The 17,980-nt window shown below is 38.3% G+C and overlaps 2 protein-coding genes across 6 annotated transcripts in view; one reads left to right on the forward strand and one right to left on the reverse strand.

Moving 5' to 3' along the window:
* LOC140506491 (glycerol-3-phosphate dehydrogenase [NAD(+)], cytoplasmic-like) overlaps positions 1-10,138 on the reverse strand; it is a 61,509-nt gene extending 51,371 nt beyond the window's left edge. For 2 of the 5 annotated variants that reach the window (XM_072613737.1, XM_072613738.1), the window contains exon 1: positions 10,027-10,133. The gene's annotated coding sequence lies outside the window, so the exon portion shown is untranslated. Of the gene's footprint in view, positions 1-616; positions 814-9,142; positions 9,254-10,026 lie in introns of all 5 variants that reach the window. The other 3 variants (XM_072613734.1, XM_072613736.1, XM_072613733.1) reach the window with 3 other exon arrangements.
* The window catches only part of LOC140506490 (uncharacterized), a 39,320-nt gene continuing 27,839 nt past the window's right edge, over positions 6,500-17,980 (forward strand). Inside the window, exon 1 of the mRNA XM_072613732.1 lies at positions 6,500-6,815. The gene's annotated coding sequence lies outside the window, so the exon portion shown is untranslated. The remainder of the gene's footprint in view (positions 6,816-17,980) is intronic.

The raw sequence follows: 17,980 nt of genomic DNA on the forward strand, positions 1-17,980 counted from the left end.
TGACCCACAAAGAAATATGAGAATACGCCTCCCTCGTTTCTTTGCAGACATAGGACACTGAGTGTGGCATCCTGCTTCTTAATAGGAGATGTGGCTGATGGTTGGTTTGGGGAACTGTTTTTTTTTTCCTTTTAAAAACGTTCTTCTTTCCATGGATAGATCTCTGGAAGGGGGAGTGGCAGGCACTTAACAGAAAATGAAAGTGATATAAAAAACAAATGATAAAAATACAATTTCCCCCCAAAATGTTTGACGTATGTTGTCAAGTCAGATTGAATAATCCCTCTTCTCCCTCTGACTTCTTTCTTTAAGATCACAAGATAGAGTCTCTCACAGCAAAAGGTGAGGATCAGGATTTCCCAAGAAATTTTAGCCATAAATTTGGTCAAAGGAGACTGGGTGAAAAATCAGGAGGCAGCATTCATCCTGCTAGGTTATCAGTGGAATCACTTAAAGCACAGGCCCCAAACCAACCACAATATGCTGGTCATTGAAGGGGAGGAAGTTCACCCCAGGGCTGCGTCACAGATGAAAATGCCAGGAGGTACTAACACATATTAAATGGAAACCAAGTGTTATTTCCAAGAAAAAAAAAATGAGACTAGTTGGAACTTACATGGGAATATTCTTCCAAACCCCAAGAGGTGTCCACATGACCACAGCTTAATTCAGAAGAAGCCAGAAAATGAGAGGAAAAGAAAGGGTTGGCCTCAAAATTGCCCCAAATGTATGATGATCCACTGTGTTTCTGTCTGCAGGGTTCTTGGTAAAAAACTGAAGTGATTATGCAAAGAGCCCTCGGGCTGAAAAAGACTGGAGAAGGGAGAAATCTCAAACCATGCTGACTTAGCTGAAATTTGAAACAATGAGGAAGGTACTGGAGCCTTAGACCTTACAGCTCAGTCAACGTATCCTCTTCATTTTATAAAGGAGGAAATTGAGTCAGATGCAAATACCCTACTCTAGGCCTCAACTTGCTTGGGTTCCCCACTCTCAACACTGATAAGTCAGCATCTTTACTGACAAACACAGTCATCACATGGAAGCAGTTCCAAGGGTCCATGATGATCTTCCTAACCCAAATTCCTAATGCAGAAGCAACTTTGTGGGTACACAATTCAGAAGTGCTTTGCCATCTATGATAATTCTTGGTAATCAGCACATTATTACTTGTAGCTCAATGTGCACTCAATAACTCCCCATTCTCTCCAAGGTCCCGATTAACTCACTACATGCCAGCCAGTCCTCCATAGAAGTTTGGACCTCTTTAGAAGCAAGGAAAAATTAGTGGTAATAAACAGCTATCCTCTTTGAGGATCAAGCTGTCTGCTTTCCCTTAGCCTTTGCAAAAAAAAAAAGATCTCTCAATTAAAACATAATCTGTTTAATTTAGTGCAAATAGGTCTTATTAAAAGTAGGAAAAAGAAGATTTAAATTTAGCCCAGAAAGAGAAATATTGGCCAACATCACTCTACAAGAGCATTAGGAGATTCTTGCTTCCTGGTGGGGGATATGACCTTTTACTTTCTCCTAATGGCTCCTTTTCCTATTCATTTGAGCTTCAGCTAGATCAGAACTTTAAAAGAATGACTAATGAAGTTCATTTATTCAGTATAGTCAGTTGGTGTCACACAGAGCCAAATTCTGTTCCATAGCTCCTTTAAAATACTAATTAAGTGGAGCAAACTTACTCCTCAGCCAATCCTTAGGGGTGACCTGAATCAATACTGTGTTCAGTCATCAAAAAGGTTCAATTCAAAGGAAGGGAAGGGGAATTCTTCTGACCTACTGACCTTGCTAGGTCAATCTCTATTAAATAATGAATCCTCTGGCATTCTAAAATTCTTAAAACACACTCCAAATCTCAGAAATAACTTTTAAACACAAGATTTTTTTTAAGAAGAAGAATAATCTCTAAGTGAAAGGTAGCATATTAAAAAAAACCAACAAAAAACTATTTTGATAACTCTAGCATGACATTTTGGATTTTTACTTTAGTCTTGTCTTATTATGCTTGCAATAACTATATCTGTTGGGGGTGTAAGCTCAGTTTCATGTGGACAGTCTCGGGCAGGTAAAGGTGAGGACTTCTAACCTCAGAGTTCTCATGAGGTCCCCCAGGGAACATCTGGGAATTGAGGCGTGAGACCTGGGCTATCTCGTGCATTTCCACCTCTTCTCCGTGGGAAACTTGCTGGGGAGAGCATCCTACCCTTGAGATTAACCCATGGTCTGAGCACACCTGTTGTTGACTAGCTAAAGGCTGAGAGCAGGCACGGTATTCAGGTGCAAACTATGCGGGCAGGAGAGCTTAAGTAGGGTCAGGAAAGCCTGAAGGCGCTCTTGGAGCTGAGGGGCCCTTAGAGGGCAGAAGGTCCCTCCCCACTCCCACTCCCATTCTCTTGCTGTACGATCTTTGCCTCCTTGGGAGGAGGAGGATTCCTCTCTCCTGAGGAAGAATTCACCCTGCACATGTAACTAAGATCCTGAATAAAGCCTAACCCTTGTTCGACTCTGGAAAGTCTCTTCTCTCAACACGTTTATCCAGTTTGGCCGCTGAAGACCTGCGACAGGTGAAAGGTAAGACTCGGGCAGCCCTTCGGCCTCAAGGCCGAACATATATCCAGTATATATCTATATGTATATATCCATTCATATCCACCCACCCACCCATCCATCCATCCATTCATTTGTCTATCCATATATATATATATATAGACTGCAATCATGTTTAGTTGGTTAGGACAGTATTACCTGCTCATAGATGCGGGTGGCTATGGGCCAGTACTATACTGAAGAGGAAGGATGATGCCTATGTTTTCCTCACCAGGTGCTAGCAAGCTCCACTATACATTCAGTCACTCAATCAGTCATTTAGCACTTATTAAATGCCCACATGTGCCAGGCACCATATAGGCTAAGCTCTAGGGACACAAAAGATGACAAAAGACCGTCCATGCACTCAAGAAGCTATATTATAGTCCAATGGATGTTGATGACTCAGTAGAGAGATAAGTGGATGGTCAAAGAGCCATGTAACACAATCTATTAAAAATGCTAAGGGAGCTGGTATGTTCAGCCTAGAGAAGAGGGGGATTAACTTAATAATAGTCTTCAGAACTGTTATGCATAGCTTATTCTATAGCACATGGAGTTGGAATCTGACAAAATAATTTTCAAGGAGATTATTAAAAACATTTTAGAAGGGATGATCAAAAGATATTATAGAATACATAGCTTTATTAAAGTAGTCTTCAAAATAGTCCATGAATGTTTTGGATACAGCTTAGCCAGCAAACAAGGCAATAAATGATATGGTTTCTTAGGGATTTTTCTAGCCCTGTGATTCTTTGGTAATTCAACCAACTAGGTAATATAATAATCATGGAAAGTAAAGGACAGATAGCAGAGTTAATGAGCTATAAATGTGCTACTGAAGTACAAAGACATGCCAACAACCTGTTATCCCTTTATCAAGTATGGAAAGAGTTTTGATTGAATTGGAAGGGCATCTAGCCATTGGTTGGGTGAAGACTAGCCATGGCTCTGCTCACCCCCAACCTTGCCCTGAGAGCTTTAAAAAGCTTAGTCTGGGGGCAGCTAAGTGGTGAAGTGGATAGAGGACCAGCCTTGGAGTCAAATACAGCCTCAGACGCTTCACACTTAGCAGTTCTGTGACTCTGGACAAGTCACTTCCCAGTTGCCTTGCCAAAAAAAATCAAACCACAAAAATCTAACTCTGCCAAACCCTACAGATAAGTCGATCAATTCAAGTAAAGTGAGGCACAGCTGAGACACACATACAGCAGGAAGCACCCATAATATGGCAGGGATTCTTAACTTTTGTAGTGGCAGTCCAGTGAAGCCTATGGACCTCTTCTCAGAATAATATTTCTAAGTGAGTAAAATACATAATATTGCCAAAGAAACCAAAGATTAATGAAAATGAAGATGTAAATTTTTTTCCCATCCAAGTTCATGGACGCCTTGCTTTATAACTTCAAACACAGAGTGGGGTACAATTTGGGGAAGGAAATAGATTCCAACAATGGATCTCTGGTATCAGAGAAAAGACCAATGGACTTAAGGAAGAAGTAGGCCTAGCATTTGAGAGTTAAGTGGAAGAGAGAAGCAGAGCCTGGAAACCCAGTGGAACAATTTGCCCAGCAGAGAGACACTACTGAAAGGGAGCAGAAGCGGTGTGAGTGAAAAGAGAAAGACCATCATGGACTTGCAGTACCAGAAGTGGGAGATGACTTGACCATATGTGTTGTTACTCACTATCAGTGCATTCTAAGTCTACTCTTTCCATCAACATTGTGTATTTTTTTTGTTGAGTATACATGTCACTCAGTGTATTGTATCCACTCCTTCCATGGAGACTATTTGTGGAAGAGACCAAGTCTTTGAGAAATGATTTAAAGCTACTCTTTTGATGTGTACCATTCTTAGTAAATGTCATTAATTTGAATAAATTGTGTCAACTGGTTGACTAATAAGTTTGGCTCATTGGTAAAGGTTCATAAGCTATGTTTTTAGGAGTGTAGTTCCACAGGGAAACTTTGAATTGTATGAAGGACACAATTACTCTCTTAGGGACTGAAAATCATTTAAGATCATTTGAACCCCAATAAGGGCCAAAGCCTGAACTCATCAACCTGAAGAATTACCCTGGCCTAATGGATATGCTTTGCTTTACTCTCTGAGTGAACCCAAAATGCCCCTTCCTAAGCTGAGCAAGAGCATTCTTCTGTTTATGAATACCAAGGACAAGGTGCATTGAACTGGAAACCATCTGGGACTTTTCTTCTCTTGGTATTTTGTGGACACATGCTATACTATTTTATGCTACACACACACACACACACACACACAGTCAACTCACACTTCCACACTTGGAGCACACTTGGAGTTTGACTTTCCGATTCTGGTCAACCTTGTGGGAGCTTTAGAACTTGCTTCTGGCCACATGATAACTGACCAGGGCTAAAAGATCTTTCTTTGCATTGTAGTATGACATAGTAAACTACAGGTGGGGTGCTGAATCACTTAAAACAAAAGTCACCTTTTGGTTTGCTATCTTGCCTTTGCTTCTCCCATGTGGCAAATAGAGCTCTATTGCCCCCCTAGGAATTCAACTAGGCAAGCCCATGACTGTCTTTTTTGACTTTATAGGTCATTTTCTGAGTGATTGAACATGGTTTACAAAGTCAAAAATTCTAGGCTTGAGGATGACCTTGTGATTCTGAGAGGTACAGTAATCCTGGGTTGAATGAAGTCTGAGTCAAGCAGCAAGAGCAAGACTTTCTAGCAATTTTTATTGTTGTTAATCCCTTATTTCTGAAGAGGACAGATGACATCATGGGATGACATCTTGACTTGCGGTGAATTAAGTTTGAGTAAGGCAAAGTTGCACAAAGTTGTCAGCCTCACTCTCTCTCCCAGAGTCATTGAAGTCCAGGGACAGGGCAAAAGGCAAGACAGCTGGCAATGACCTGGGATGCAGTGGGTAACCTTGGAGTCTTCAATGTCTGACCAAGCTCTAAGTTACTCTACAGAGCCTGCTTCAGCCACCTTCATGTCCAGTGGAACAAATTGTTCACATCTACTCATTCCCCAGGAAAAATCTTCACATGCTTGGGGTAAACATCCCCCTAAGTCACTGACAGTTTGGTTACTCTCAACCTGATTTAGCCTGTATGCTGAGAGGGTTTTACTGAGGTGTTGCCTCTGTGCATGCTACAGCTTCTTGGGTGAGATTTGGGTGAAGGTGGACACCAAAAGTAGATGAGCAGCCCTCATACCAGAAGTTCTACTCCTCTTTGAATACCTCATACACATCTTCAACTATGCTAGGTCTCTTGGAGGTGCCTACCAACAAAAGGGTTGGCTCAAGTCTAGCCATTTTACCAGAACACATGTAAAAGTAGCTGTTTGGATAATCCAAAGTCAAAGTAAAATGTAAAATGTCCAATTAGCAGTCCTGCAAAATTTGTTATGTTCTAAGTGTAGGTCTCTCAGCAGATTGTAAGAGTACATAGTTATAAATTAATGAATCATATTTAAGGTTTGTTTTTTTAATGTGTACTTGTGAATCCTTTATGTTGAGCACTCCTCCCAAGGCTGATTCATTTTATTCCCCCTTTTTGGGAAAATGATAGATGTGAACCATAGTTTCAGCTGGAAGTAAAATTGTCCCTGAGGTGGTGAGTTTTAATGGGCCAGTGGGTGTAAGAAAAGGGATCCAGAATTGAACCCAGTCTAAACCACATGCCTGGGTACTAAACAGGGAGTGGCCATAGTTCTTCAGCTACCACGGCCCCAGTTGTGGTTTCCTCAAAGTTGGACCATGAAACTCTTATGTCCAACTTCATCCATTTCCCTGAACTCTCAACTTGACCCTTCTTGTACTGTTAGAAACAGGGGAACAAAGCTGACCAGCTGTGGTAAAAAGTTGATGACTTCACAATGGTATGACCCTGAAGATCATCCACATGGCAACCAATGTAAACAACAACATGCCTTACTTGGAGGCACAGGTCAAGCAATGGAAGCCAACTTCCTTCCTTTCATGTGTCTGCGTAAAAGTGTCTGTTGAACGTTAGATTTGATTGGTCAATACAGGCCAAGTTAGACAACAGTCACTTTTGTTAAGCAGACATATAGAAAAGAAAACTTCTTTTAGAGAAAACAAATTCCAAAACAAGTATCTTAAAGCCAAACAGTTGGGTCTAATCAAGGAAAATGATTTCCATTCTTCTCAGAGAGGGCACATGGCGGGAGCTATCTTTACCCAAAACTAATCTGGCACATGGGTATGTATTCTGCTTTTTGGATTCATGGTATAAGTTGTCTTAGAATTTGGTTCCCCCTGCCAAATAACTACCGTTAGCATTAGAGGCCAAGATCAGTGGCCCACGACCTTGTCTCTAAAAAGAGGTCTAAACCTTAAATCATATCTAATCTTAATAATCTAGGGCAGCTAGGTGGCAAAGTGGATAGAGCACTGGGCTTGCAATCAGGAAGACGCTTCTTCCTGAGTTCAAATCTGGTCTTAGACACTTACTAGTTGTCTGTCCTTTGGCAAGTCACTTGACCTTATTTGCCTAACTTTTCATCTGGAACAGGAAATGGCAATTTCTTTGCCAAGAAAACCACAAAATGGGGTCACAAAGAGCCAGATATAACTAAAAAAATGACTGAATAACTAAACTATGGGTAGTGAGGTGGTGCAGTGGATAGAGTGCTGCCTGAGTCAGAAACACCTGAGTTCAAATTTCTCCTCAAACACTTATTAACCATGTAATCTTGGGCATATTACTTAACCCTGTTTGCCTCTGGTTTCCTCATCTGTAAAATGAGCTGGAGAAGGAACTGGCAAACTATTCCAGTATCTTTGCCAAGAAAATCCCAAGTGGGGTCTCAAAGAGTCAGACAGCATTGAAACAATTCAGTCACCACCAAACTCTCCAGGGAAGGCAATACTAAAATGGCCCTATGCTAAACAGTTCATATTGCTAGAAACCTTTCTGGGTACTGTAGATCTGTGCAAGTTAAATCTTTCTCCTGAGTAAGACAAGGTTTGCTGAAAGATAATGTAATTTTTTAGCCTCCATTTGGCTTGGTTCTTCATTTTTCACATAGAATGCCTTGAAGACTGGCCATACTGTTTATAGAATCTTAGAGCTGAAAGGATCCTCAAAGATAATCTAATAAACCAATCTAAATTTCTTATTTTGCACACGAGGGAACTGAGACCCAGGGATGAAGAAAATTTACCTTGAATCTAAATCTTCTGACTCCAAATCTAGGTTCCTAGAGGAGAGGATTGTCGGATCATAAATTTAGAGCTGGAAACAAGCTTAGAGGCAGCTAGCTAGGTCTGACTTTCATTTTACAGATGAGGAAATGAAGACCAGGGGAAAGTTAAAAGTGACATGTCAAAGGTTACAGTCAGTCACAAGGATCAAAGCTGAGATTCAGTAAACTCAAATCCTCTGCTTACAATGTTCTCCCATTGTATCAGGTGGCTAACTCTATAACCTGTTATAACTCTATAACAAAGTGGTCAGCAAAGGAGAAAAGCTATGTTACACTTCATTTGGTCCTAGTTTTCCACATATATCAGTTAACAAGAGGGCAGAGGGAGTTGGAAATATGCTTGCTGATCTCAGTAGCCTAAATCATTCACACACATATGTGTGTATATAAAACATACTATACATGTATATGTATATTTATATCATATGTGTATACTACATATTTGTTTAAAAAACACATGTACTCAACTGTTTGAGTTGTGTAAAATTTCCCCAAATTGATTGTCAGCTCCTTAAGAACATAATCTATGTATGTAGTGTCAGTTCTGCCACTGTGACTTTGGGCAAGTCACTTAAATTCCCTGGGTCTCAGTTTCCTCATCTGAAGAAATGATGGGGTTGAACTGGAATCTCCCACAGTACTTAGTCAGTAACTAAGCAGACCTGCAATATATTCCCCATGGCGCAATCTGATAGAATTTCTCTTCTAACAAGGAAGTATATGTTTATATATGCAGACCACACTTCTTTATGCATTTTTTACATTTTCCTATTTCCATCTTTCATTTCTATAGTCTACACAAATAGATTGAAATTGATTAGAAAGTGAGAGGCACATTTATAGAATTCTCCTTCTTAAAGTCTCACACTGCTTGAACACACCCAGCTAAGATTCCCATTTGGATTCAGCTAGACCTCCTTGAGAACCATGAGGATGTTTTCCCCCTCTCATTGCTGATTAAGCAGAATAGATTAAGGGGCTATAAATCCACTGCCCTTGAAAACCAAAAGCCAAATGAGCATTGCCACCACTGGCAGAGAGACTAAAACCTCCATTTAATTAACAGTCTGGCCTGCTAAAACAATTACACAAGATAAAGTTTAATAGCTTAAAAAAAAAGACTGAAACCAAAAGGAAATCATTCTATCAGAACTATAGAGGATGGAAATGGGGCAGAGATACTAGATACAATGACTCACAGAGGACATTGTTCCTCTGTCATACTGATTTGAAATCATTAGCATCTGCCACTGTTCTTTAGTGAATGTCCATGTCTCTTAATTTCATAGATTATCCTGGGAAAACATAATTTTGGAATAACCTGGCTAAATTCAGAATCGTCTTGAATGATTCAGAAGAATAACATCAGTGAGGGTTTTTGTTTTCGGGGGAAAATAGGATATGATCTGTCAGACATGAAACAGTAGACCACCTGTAGAAAGAATGGATAGTGACTGCCAATATCACTAGTCCCACAGACTGGGGGTTTCTTATTTTATGTTGGGCAACTTCTCCCAGGGCTACTTTCTGTACCTGAACTTTAGCTTAGAAGTTAAAAGGCAGTGGTTGGGGGAGAAGGGGAAGAAAGAAGCAATTTTATAAAACAATAGCTGTCACTCTCTTTCTGAACATTTTAAAAATCAAGCTGCAACTTGAAGAGTTAAGAATCTGAAAGGAAATTAAGATCAGCACTAGATAATCTCACTAAGAAATGACAGCGTCATTACATAAGAGCTCTCTTTCACATGTGAGAAACTTTAAGAGCTTACATGACCTATTCAAAGCATACCTTGCTCAGAGCCTAAGAGATGTTGTATTCATATGTATAAAAGATAGCAGATGAACTCTGCAGGAGTCTAAAAGAATCTAGATTAGAACCATATTATGGTAACCTTGGCGGAGGGAAAATATGGTTTAGTTAATGATTTTTCCTATTAAACAATATGGCATGTGTTCTAAAAGTAGAAATCAGTACAATCCATGAACCTTGAAAACCTGATATTATCTTATCTGTCTCCTTGCTCCCATCAGGGGAAGGAAAGCCATAATGGAAGGGAGCAATTCCTGGATTTCACATCCTAGTCAGTCAACCTTAAAATGAGCACCATATACATATTCAACACAGATTTCACTTCCCAGACAACCTCTTTAAGTAATTACAATCTACTACAAAAGCAGAGTGCTTAAGAAAATAGAAACTGTTACCTCGTGGCCGTGGATTAGCTGTTTGAGAGATGGTTCCAGAGGCTGTGCCTGAGTCCTTGCTTTGATGGTGAATGAGACTTTGTCCTAGCTCCTGCTTTGAGTGATCATATCACAAATGCTACCATCACAATTGGTACAGAGCCTACCCAGCCTGAAAGTCAACAAAAATGCTGAGAAGAGCAAACCCAAGGAATTGTATCTGGGTGCTAATGAACACAGGCTAGCCTCGGGGAAATGTCAGGAGATAACAGAGTCAGGAAGGGAAAGGAAATTGGTTGCTTTCCAAAGAAAGTTTACAATTCCACATGGGGGAAAGATACCTTGTAATACAAGTGAACTCAAATGAATTAACATATGTAAAGTGCTTTGCAAAACTGAAAGCACTATATAAATGCTATTTGTTCATTATTAATGCATATGAAAAACTGCCACATGCAATGGAAATATATAAGTACATGTATAGATCATAGTAGTACTTGCGTATAAGTGAAAAGGCAATATTGCCAAGTAAATAAAGTTTGTCTTTGACTCCAGCTTCCCAGCCTTGATATTGTTCCCTCTGAGGTGCTCCTATCTATCCTTAGTAGTCTTATTATCTCTGTCTTCTTAGTGTTCTTCCAACCCACTGACAAGTACCTGTCCATTGGCCCTCTTTATCAAGGCTGGGAGATATTGGACAATTAGCAAATCAGATAAACTGATTTATGTTAGTATGTTCAAGATTGAACCCGGTAGCAGTAGAAGGTGCAGCTGGTTTTCCTCTTCTCAGGGAGACTACGTACATTTTACTAACGGCACTTTCAAAACACTGTATTTGTACATTTTATGCATACTCCAGAAAGGGGAATGGGGTATGATTCTAATGTTTGAAAATTCTGACCAGGTAGCACCATGGCAAGCTAATGGCGGAAATGATAGTTCTCAAACCAAACGGTGGGGTAGTAGGACTGGCCTCAGTTGGGGAGATGCTAGAAGCATTGAAGCTACCAGAACAAGGTGAAGTTAGTGTGAGAAGGTATTCTCTTAGAACACAGAATATAATATATTGCAATATTATAGAATACAGAAATGGAATACAATACATTAGAATACAAGAGAACCAGATATTACCTAAATATATCTATTTACTTTTTTATTGTCTATTTTTTATGTTCTATATTCTTTTATTTACATATTTACTTTACCTTTGGCAGGGGAGAATTTCCAGATACACACACACACTCACACATACACAATACTTTTAAATTTATGACTTAGGTGAAGACAGATGGCACACATCCCATGTGTTAATGATACAAAACTAGGAGGGCATGAGAACATGCTGGGTTCTGCTTGAGGACACATGGGTAACCACATAAGCATTCCAAAGATCTGGATACATTGAAATTATAGAGCCCAAATATCAAGATGAAGAAGGAGAAATGTAAAGTCAATTATTAATAATACAGGTACAGGATAGGGATAGTGGGAGAGAGACATGGCTAGTTCACATGAAAAGGACTTATAGTTTTTAGTTGACTGTAAACTCAATATAATTAACAGTATGCATGTTATGGCTGCCAAAAAACTCTTCTCTACTCCGTGCTGATCAGCCTAAATTACCTTGTTCTTTTCAGGACATTGCATATTAAGAAGAATGTTAATTGTAGAGATGAGAATATGTATGTGGAACATTGCATAGGATGTTAGACTTGTTTGATATGATGGTGTTTTTTCCTCTTATTTTTTTTCTCAATTATATATTTTAAAAAATTAGCATCCATTTTTAAAAATTTTGAGTTCCAAATTCTCACCCTCCCTTCTTACCCTCCCCACTCCTTGAGAAGGCAAGCAATTTGAATGTGAAGTCCTGTAAAATACATGTCCATATTAGTCATGTTGCAAAAGAAAACAGACAGAAAAAACCAACCCAAGAAAAATAAAGTAAAAAAAAGGATGCTTTGATCTGCATTCATTCCCCATCAGTTCATTCTCTGGAGGTAGAGAGCATTTTTCATAAGTACTTTGGAATTGTCTTGAATTATTTTATTGCTGAGAATAGCTAGGTCATTCCCAGTTGATCATTGTATAATATTGGTGTTACTATGTACAATTTTCTCCAAGTTTTGGTCACTTCACTTTGTATCAGTTCATATAAGTCTTTCTAGGTTTTTCTGAAATCATCCCCATCATCATTTCTTTTTTTTTTTTTTTTTGTCTTTTAAAAAAGCATTTTATTTTTTTTTTATTTTGTAATGTTTAACAGTCACTGCCATACAATTGCGATTTTATCCCTCCCCACCTACTCCCCACTACCCCCCTCCCTCCCCACGACTGCATACAATTCTGTATAGATTCTACATATACTTTCCTATTGAGTATATTTTCACTATAGTCATGCTATGTAGTCAGACTAAGATAAATGAAAGAAATCGTATAACAAATCAGAACATGATACACAAACACATACACATACACAAACATGATCTGCTACAATATGTGAGTGACTTCCATATTTCTCTCTCTGAGTGTGGCAGGCATTTTGCCTTGAGATCCTCCATTGGGATTTTTTTTTTTTTTTTGGTAAGAAGTTCTTGTGTTATTACAAAAATCTAAGTCTACCAGAAAAAACTCTCACACACTGTGGTTGTTGCTGTGCATAAAGTTCTCCTGGTTCTGCTCCTTTCACTCAGCATCAGGTCATATAAGTCCTTCCAGGCCTCTCTGAAGTCTTCTTGTTCATCATTTCTTATGGCACAATAGTACTCCATTACATTCATATACCATAATTTATTCAGCCATTCCCCAATTGATGGACATCCCCTTGACTTCCAGTTTTTGGCAACTACATAGAGTGCTGCTATAAATATTTTTGTACATGTGGGACCCTTTCCCATTTTTATGATCTCTTGGGGATATAGTCCTAGTAGCGATATTGCTGGGTCAAAGGGTATGCACATTTTTGTAGCCCTTTGGGCATAGTTCCAAATTGCTCTCCAGAATGGTTGGATGCGCTCGCAGCTCCACCAGCAATGAATTAGTGTTCCAACTTTCCCACATCCTCTCCAGCATTTATCATTTTCTTGTTCTGTCATGTTTGCCAATCTTATAGGTGTGACCCATCATCATTTCTTATAGCACAACAGCATTCCATCACAATCATATATCACAACTTGTTCAGCCATTCCTCAATTGACAGACATAGTTTCTATTTCCAATACTTTCCACTACAAAAAGAGCCACTATAAATATTTTTGTACATTTAGGTCCTTTTCCATTTCCTTTGATCTCTTTGGGATACTTGTGGATACTTGTGGTATTGTTGAGTTAAAGGGCATAGTTCCAAATTATTCTCCAGATGGGTTGAATCAGTTCACATCTCCACCAACAGTGCATTAGTGTCTAAATTTTTCCACATTCCTCCAGAATTTGTCATTTTCCTTTTCTGTCATATTAGTCAATCTGATAAGTGTGAGGTGGTACCTCAGAATTGTTTTAATTTCCATTTCTCTAATTAATAGTGATGAAACATTTTTTCATATGACTATAGATAACTTTGATTTCTTCTTCTAAAAACTGTCTGTTTCCTTTGACCATTTATCTATTGGTGAATGAGTCATATTCTTAAATATTTGACTCAATTCTCTATATATTTGAGAAAGGAAACTTTTATCAGTGAAACTTGTACAAAATTTCCCCCTCACTTTTCTGCTTTCCTTGTAATCTTGGCTGCATTGGTTTTATTTGTGAAAAACCTTTTTAATTTAATGTAATAAAAAATTATCCATTTTATATCCTGTAATGCTCTCTGTCTCTTGTTTGGTCCTAGATTCTTCCCTTATCCTTAGATATAGGATATATATAGATATAGGTAAAATTTTCCATGCTCTCCTAATAGCTTATGATGTCACCCTTTATGTCTAAATCATATGCCCATTTTGATCTTATCTTGGTATAATGTGCGAGATATTGGTCTATACCTAGTTTCTACAAAACTGCTTTCCAGTTTTCCTAGCAATTTTTGTCAAATAGTGAGTTCTTGTCCCAAAAGCTTAGATCTTTGACTTTATCAGACACTTAGATTACTATGTTCATTTACTACTGTGTATTGTGTACCAATATATTTCATTGATTTATCACTCTATTTCTTATTCAGTACCAAATTGTTTTGATGATTACCAGTTTGTAATACAGTATGAGATCTGGTATTGCTAGGCCACATTCACATTTTTTAAATTCCTTTGATATTTTTGACCTTTTGTTCTTCCAGATAAATTTTGTTATTATTTTTCTAGCTCTATATTTTTTTCATAGTTTGATTGGTGTGGCACGTAATAAGTAAATTAATTTAGGTAAAAGTGGCATTTTTATTATATTGGCTCAGCCTACCCATGAACAATTACTATTTCTCTAATTGTTTAAATTTGACTTTATTTTTGTGAAATGTGTTTTGTAGTTGTGTTATATGGTTCTGGGTTTGTCTGTTGACTGGAGGTTTCTAAAGCTGCTGATGCTGCTGCAGCCACTTCCAAGGCCAAGCTAGGGCTGGATAAGTGGATATGAGAATTATCAGCATAGAGATGATAACTGAATCAATGGGAGTCAATATCACTAAATAAAAGAGTACAAAGTAAGGAGACAAGCATATATTAAATGCCTACTATGTGCTAAATGCTTTACAAACATTCTCTCATTTGATCTTCACAACAATCCTGGGAAGTAGGCACTATTATAATTCCCATTGTATAACTGATGAAGCTGAGGGGAGACAAGAGGCTAAGTAACTTGCTCAGGATCATATAGCTAGCAAGTATCTGAGGTCAGATTTGAACAGGTCTTCCTGACTCTAGGCTCAGTGCTCTACATTCTAGAATTATCCCCAGAAATTGAAGTGAAACTCCCTGGCCTATCTGAAGACCATTCATTTTCTTTCTTTCCTTCTGTCCCTGTCTCTGTCTCATTCTCTTTCTCTCTATCTTTCCTTCCTCCCTCCCTTCCTTTCCCTCCCTTCCTCTCTCTCTCTCTCTCTCTCTTCTTCTCTCCCTGTCTCTCTCCTCGCTCTCTCCCTCCTTCTCTCTCTCTCTCTCTCTCTCTCTCTCTCAAATATCATTAAGCAAGTGGTTTTGAAATCATATCTTCCCTGATGTCAATTGTTTGGAAGGTAACTTATTTCATATTTTTAATAAACTGATTCAATGCCTAATATAACAATTCATTTAGAAGAATTTTAAACTGTTAGAAAATTGTGTTTCTAAGTTTTAAACTGTGAGGATATTAGAGCTTTCATAGGTAGAACACATTTTGTTTTTAGCAACAAAGTTTTAATTTTTAAATGTCTTGTTGGTCAGATAATATCATACTGACATTTCCTACAATCTGACGACACAGTATTCATTCAAGGCACATTATTAATATCATGAATAATTAATGATAATGCTAGGAGCCAAGAAGACAGAAAAAAGTCAGGAACTTGTCTGAACTTTTCCAAATTCCCCTCTGAACAACTTTAAAATAATACCAGTGAAACAATTTTACTACACTCAAGAAAACTTAAAAGGTCAGCAGGAAATGACTGTCACATCTGGGTAAGAGTGGAGCACAGTCTAGCACAGGCAATGCTAGACTAGGACAGTAGCAGGCCTTGGGGATAACAGAATTGGCAGCAACAGCTTCCAGAGCTCTTTGTCCACAGATGGTAAGGGGGTTGAACAACTGATCAGAAGGAGATTACAGAGGTCCTTCTGCTGGCAGTGGGTGCAGAACTCTGTTGCATTCCCCATATGGGGGCCCAGGTTGCAGTCTAGGGCCACAGTCTCAGGTTGCAGTCCCAAGCTGAAGAAGAACATTAGAACACCAGAGCTTGTGGCTGCAGGGGAATGAGAATGTTTGTCATAGTTCCAAGGTAGAAAAGAATGCATGTGGTCACTCACAGACCAGAGCACAGGCCAGAAGAGTAGCAAACCCACTTCTCCTTAGATCGTACTATGCTGGATGAATTGAAAACTCACAGACATGCAGAACTAGTTCTGAAAACAGCTGCACAAAAAGACTTGAAGCTTGGAATAATGTCCCCTCTCCCCAAGAAACACAACCCAACTTTAACATAAAGTTAAAAAACCAAGAAAAAGGCCAGGAAAATGAACAAACAATGAAAAATGAACCTGACCACAGAAACTTCTTATGGTAACAGGGAAGATCAAAATATAAACCCAGAAGACTGCAACAAAGTCAAAACTGCTATATCCAAAGTTTCAAAGAAAAATGTGAATTGGTCTCAGACCTTAAAAAAAATTCCTGGAAAAAAATCAAAAAACATTTTAACAGTATCAAATCTGGATCTGAAAGAGATTTAAAAAGAGAGAGAAAAGGACCTATATGTATGAAAATAAATATATCAGTATTTTTTGTATTGGCAAAGAACTAGAAATTGAGGGAACAACCATCAATTGAAGAATAAGTTGTGGTATATGATTATGATGGAATATTATGGTGCTATAAGAAATAATGAACAGCAAATTTTTTTTTTAGGTATTTAATATATGTTTATTTTACACTCCAATTAACTGACCACATAAAAAATACAAAAGCTTCTAGATATAAAATACAAAAACCAAAACCTTCTCCTAAGACACTCTGAAGGGACATATTTCTGAATATATGTATTCTTTCCCATGATTAGACAGTACAGAAATTGTATTCCACAAAGTAAATTTTTAAAAAAATATATTTAAGTTTTCAACATTCATTTCCACAAAATTTTGAGTTCCAAATTTTCTCCCCATCTCTCCCCTCCACTTACCCCAAAATGGTGAGCATTCTAATTACCCCCCCCACCACAAATCTGCCCTCCCTTCTAACATGCCCGTCTTCTCTTTTGTCTTGTAGGGCAAGATAAATTTCTATACCCCATTACCTGTATTTCTTATTTCCCAGTTGTATGCAAGAACAATACTCAACAGTTGTTCCAAAAACTTTGAGTTCCAACTTCTCTTCCTTCCTCCCTCTCCACCCATCCCTATTTGGAAGGCAAGTAATTCAATAAAGGCTATATATATGTGTAGTTTTGCAAATGACTACCATAATAGTCATGTTGTGTAAGACTAACTATATTTCCCTCCAACCTATCCTGCCCCCCATTTATTCTATTCTCACTTTTGATCTTGTCCCTCCCCAAGAGTATTGATTTATAATTTCTCTTTCCTCCCATTGTCCTCCTTTCTATTATCCCCCCCACCCTGCTTATACCCTTTTCCCCCACTTTCCTGGATTGTAAGATAGGTTTTCATACCAAAATGAGTGTGCATTTATTCCTTTCTTCAGTCAAATGTGATGAGAGTAAGCTTCACGTTTTCCCTTTCACCTCCCTCCTTTTTCCTTCCATTGAAAAGTCTTTTTCTCGCCTCTTTTATGAGAGAAAATTTTTCCCCATTCCATTTCTCCCTTTCTCTTCCCAATATATTCCTCTCTCACCCCTTAATTTTATTTTTTTAGATATGATCCCTTCCTATTCAACTCACCCTGTGCGGTCTATGTGTGTGTGTGTGTGTGTGTGTGTGCATAATCCCACCAATTATCCAGATACTGAAAAAAGTTTTCAAGAGTTTACAAATATTGTTTTTCCATGTAGGAATGTAAACAGTTCAACTTTAGTAAGTCCCTAATGATTTCTCTTTCCTGTTTACCTTTTCATGCTTCTCTTGATTCTTGTGTTGAAAGTCAAATTTTCTTTTCAGCTTTGGTCTTTTCATCAAGAATGCTTGAAAGTCCTCTATTTCAATGAATGAACATTTTTCCCCTGAGGTATTATACTCAGTTTTGCTAGGTAGGTGATTCTTGGTTTTAATTCTAGTTCCTTTGACTTTTGGAATATCATATTCCAAGCCCTTCAATCCCTTAATGTAGAAGCTTCTAGATCTTGTGTTATCCTGACTGTATTTCCACAATACTCAAATTGTTTCTTTCTAGCTGCTTGCAA

Source organism: Notamacropus eugenii, chromosome 5 (genome assembly GCF_028372415.1).
Source record: "Notamacropus eugenii isolate mMacEug1 chromosome 5, mMacEug1.pri_v2, whole genome shotgun sequence".
Lineage (NCBI taxonomy): Eukaryota > Metazoa > Chordata > Mammalia > Diprotodontia > Macropodidae > Notamacropus > Notamacropus eugenii.